Source organism: Psammomys obesus, unplaced genomic scaffold (genome assembly GCF_907164565.1).
Source record: "Psammomys obesus unplaced genomic scaffold, mPsaObe1.curated_primary_1811, whole genome shotgun sequence".
Classification (NCBI taxonomy): domain Eukaryota; kingdom Metazoa; phylum Chordata; class Mammalia; order Rodentia; family Muridae; genus Psammomys; species Psammomys obesus.
Window position 1 is genome coordinate 27,004,567 of NW_026596034.1, and position 4,785 is coordinate 27,009,351.

Here is a 4,785-nt window from a genome sequence, read left to right on the forward strand (position 1 = left end):
CCTACTTCGCTAGGTGCGGTCTCATTGTGAGTTAGCGCCCTAGAGCTCTGCAAAGAGCAACTAAGTACTCACTTCATTTCACACGAAGAGTCCTCCCTCTGTTCTGGTGTTAGAACAAGGTGTCTTGCAGTTAGCTGCTTTCACCTGGCAAATGCTGAGACAAGGGATCCCGCGCCCTCTACTGGCCTTCACGATCACAGACACACGCATGCACATAAATAAAAATAAATGAGCCAGGCCATGATGGCGCCTTTAATTCTAAGCAGGCCACCCTGCTCTACAGAGCAAGTTCCAAGACAGCCAGGGCTACAGAGAGAAGCCGTCTCGAAACAATCTATCGATCAATCATTAAGAACAAAACAGGGTTACAGAGTGCGTGCATGGTTATGTATTCAGTTTTTGTTTTTTGAGACAAGAATCTCATATAGCCCACACTCGTCTTGAACTTCTTCCTGCCTCTGCCTCCCAAATATTGGGATAAGAAATTATGAGGGTTGTGTAAAGCTGTTTAAGTGACTTGAACAGACACATCTCTCTCTCTCTCTCACACACACACACACACACACACAAAGACACTCTGAAAACAGTGCAAAATTCGGAATGGTAGTGGACACCTTTAACTCCAGTACTTGGGAGGTGTAGGGAGGAAGATGGAGAGTTCAAGGCCAGTCTGTGCTGTATGAAACCTAGTCTCAAAACAGACATATTTGGAGTCTGGCTGTCCATTGTCCTCTTTGTGCTGAAATTTCACTACCACGATGCTGGTGAGATGGCTCAGCAGCTAAGGGCACTGACTGCTCTTCCAGAGGACCCGGTTTCAAATCCCAGCACCGACATGGCAGCTCACAACTCTCTATATCTGACAGAATCTGACACCCTCACAAAGACATACATACAAGCAAACCACCAATGCACAATTAATAATTAATTAAAAGAAATTTCACTACCAAGCACAGCTGCTTTGGTACAAAGAACATGGTTCAGTGTGTCTACTGGGACACAATTCTTAGAGCAGACATGGTGTCTGGGTACAGTTAAGGAGTTCAAGTTTCAACTCGCCTTGAGACTGCAAGACATTTAATAGGTTTTGTTTTTCAAGACAGGTTTTCTCTGTGTAGCCCTAGCTGTCCTGTAGAGCAGGCTGGCATTGAACTAAGAGATCCACATGCCTCTGCCTCCTGAGTGCTATGGTGGACATCATCACCACCACCCAGCCTTTTCCTTCCTTACTTCCTTTCCTTCTTTCCTATGACAGTGTCTCAATTTGTAACCTTGACTGGCCTGGAACTCTCAATGTAGAACAGGATGGCCTTGAACTTTCTCCTGCTTCTGGCTCCCAACTGCTGGGATTACAGGCATGTGCCTCCTTTAAAAACCATTTTCTTCCTACCACCTGCATCTACTGTGAGGTTGGTTTCTGGTGGTTTAGTCTGAAGCCCGAATCCAACCAAAAGAATAAAACCGCTCAGCTATTGTTGTAAACAGCTCTGGGCTGTATCATACTTACTTCTAGAACATTCATTCCCAGCCCACAGCTAGATTGTACACTCCAAAAGGAGTACACCCACAGACTCCTCTTTCCACACCTGAGGCCAAAGAGAAGGCACTTTCTAATAATTCCTACCAAATAGCTTCTCCTGAGCCAAGCTCTGCCTCAGCTGAACTCTTTGCTGATCCTCCCAAACCTCATTTTCCCCCCTGTGGAAGCCATTTCGGGTGTTTCTTTTGACCTCCCCTTCTATGGCTTAGGGAAGCAATAGAATGTTAACCCTGGTGATGAGTGATTTTAGCCAGAAGGTCTAGAATTGGTAATAAGTTAAAAAAAATTAAACCCTTATTCTAAACTGAGTATGATAGAATCGCCTTTAAGCTCAGGACTCAGGAGGTAGAGATAGGTGGGTCTCTGAGTCTGAGGCTAGCCTGATCAATAGAGTGAATTCAGGACACCACAGCTATTTCTCTAAATCCTGTCTGTAAAACAAAACCATAAAAAACTCATTCTCCACATTTTATTTGAATCATTTCATTTCCAGCATCCCTTATGTCATCTCCATCCCAACCAAGGAAACTCAAGTTTGAGAAGTTAATCCTAACATCAATAAGTCTAGCCAACTGGCAGATCTCTTGATTTCAGGGCAACTCAGTCCTAGAGCACAAACCCAAAACCTGAGAGAGGAAGTGGTTAGCTTTCTTCACATTAACCAAGTAAAAACACGTGCATCTTGGAAGCTGGCTGCCATCTGACTGGCCAAAGCCAAATGGGCCAACCAGTTACTGGAAAACAATGCTTCTTTCTTCTCAACTTATCTGCTCGTGCACCTAGAACTGCCACTGAATCACCTACCGGTGGATAGAGTTGTCAGCTTTTCCTCATCTGTGAGAAATTTTGTTTTCATCCCTGAGACCAGACTCTTGACTGGACCCCTGCAGTTTGCCCATGCTGAGGCACAATAAATGGTGCTTGCATTAGGGAGGGAGCAAATCAGTAAGTGAATTTTCTGCTCCTTTATCCAGATACCTCTACATATAGTAAGCAACAGGAAAGGGAGGGACGACAAAATGCTATGAGGACTCAGAAAATAAAGGAGAAATAACTATTTTGCTCATAAAAGTGAAAAGACCTTGTTTTTTGAGAAAGAGTTTCTCTGTGTAGCCTTGGCTGTACTGGACTCTCTTTGTAGTCTGGTCTGGCCTCGAACTCACACAGATCTGCCTACCTCTGCCTCCCTGAGTGCTGGGATTATAGGCATGGGCCACAGCACCCAGTTAAAGGAAGCCAGGCAAAGTGGCACACACCTTTAATCCCACACATAAAGAGGCAGAGGCATGCAGATCTCTATGAATTTGAGGCCAGCCTGGTCTATATAGTTAGTTCTAGGCCAGTCAACGCTACATACACAGAGACCTTGTCTCAAAACAGCAAAAGATACACACACACACACACACACACACAGAGAGAGAGAGAGAGAGAGAGAGAGAGAGAGAGAGAGAGACATATATGTAAAGGGCCAGAAATGTAGCTGAATCATTGTAGAACACTTGCCCAGCATAAGGAATACTTGGATTTGATTCCCAGAACTAAGGGATACTTGGAATTGATTACATGAGAAAATGATTGTGAAGCATTTTCTCAAGGATAAACATTTAAAGACACATCAACACGGCATAGTTCTTTGCAGCTGTTGCTGTTCTGCTGTTGCTGAAAACTCAATAGTAAAGACATACTTCCCTACTCTTACCGGACTACAGTGCAAGGGGAGACATACAGCAAAGAAGCAGTTCCAGAAGAGCATACGGGAAGCATGACCAGTGTGGGGGCCCAGGCAGTGGTGCGCTCACCCTTAGTCACGGTGCTCAGGAGGCAGAGGCAGGCGGATCTCCGAGTTCAAGGCCAGCATAGACTACAAAGCAAGTCCAGGACATCCAAGGCCACCCCAGAAACTCTGTCTTGAAAACAAGAAGTGTAGGGCCAGCTGGGTGCGGTGGCATCCTCCTGTAATCTCAGCCCTCAGGGAGGCAGAGGTAGGCGGAGCTCTGTGAGTTTGAGACCAGCCTGGTCTACAGAGTCCAGGACAGCAAAGGCTACACAGAGAAACCCTGTCTCAAAAAAACAAAAACAAACAAAAGAGAGTGGGACCTGGAACCAGAAAGTCTAGGCTTAATCTGGACTGCTTCTCCCTAGCAGGGTGTTGTAGGACAATTCACAAAGCCTCTCCATGCTGGTTTCCCTGTCTGTAAAGTAGGAATGATAACACATTGGTTGTGAAGAGTGGATGAGTTCATCTAGTAGGCCACCTAAGTCTGCCTACTGACAACTAGGATTAAAGCCATGCATTGCCACATCTGACAAACCATTGCTTTGAAGAGACCTGTGATACAGCAATTGACAGCTGATCCAAAGGATTTGGTATTTTATTGGCTCAGGTGCAGGAAGCAAGACCCATGTTGAATTACAGGTTTCTAACTTGACAATAAGCAACTGTGATGCCATTAGTGAGGTCAACTTGGAGGAACTCCAAGCAGGGCTCAGAGCTTGGGTTGGTGATGTTTGCTGGGCTCCATCTTGTTCATAATTAGGTATCTAGAAAACATTCCAGATACAAGCACAGTTGTTTTTCCTACCCAAGAATCTAACAATCAAGCCTTGGGATAGATTGGAAGATGGGGGCAAAGTTCCAGCAGACCGAGCCATGGGATTGAACAAAGTCGCCTGTAGCAGAGAAGAGGAAATGGCTAAGTACTGAGGCATGAAGAGGTGAGTCAAAGAGCCTGACACGGGGTCGGAAAAGACCAAAAAGTGTGTTCCAATGGTAAACATTAGAGTGACTCTAATCCCTACAGGAACTAGAGTACTGCTGAGAAATTAAATAGGAGTAGAGAGTGTGTTCTGGACTAGGCTTGCACGGGCTGTCAGTGTCCTTGGTAAAGGACTTTTTCAGGAGTGGAGAGCAAAACTGCAGAGGGATGAGCACTGGAAATCAATGCATTAAGTAAACTCTTGTAAACCTTTGGCCATAAAGCACAGATGTGGAACTGGTGTACTGCTGCATACTTTTCCACACTTGAGGTGGAAGAATGCTGTGAGTTCAGGCCAGCTTGATCTTGTCTCAAAAACTAGGATCTGAAGAGATGGCTCTGTCATTAAGAGCACATACTGCTCTTGCAAAGGTCCTAGGTTCGGTTCCCAACTCTGTATGGTGGCTCACAATTACTTACATCATTCTAGGAATCAAATGTCCTCTACTGGCCTCCACAGTCACTGAACAAACATACATGCAGACAAAA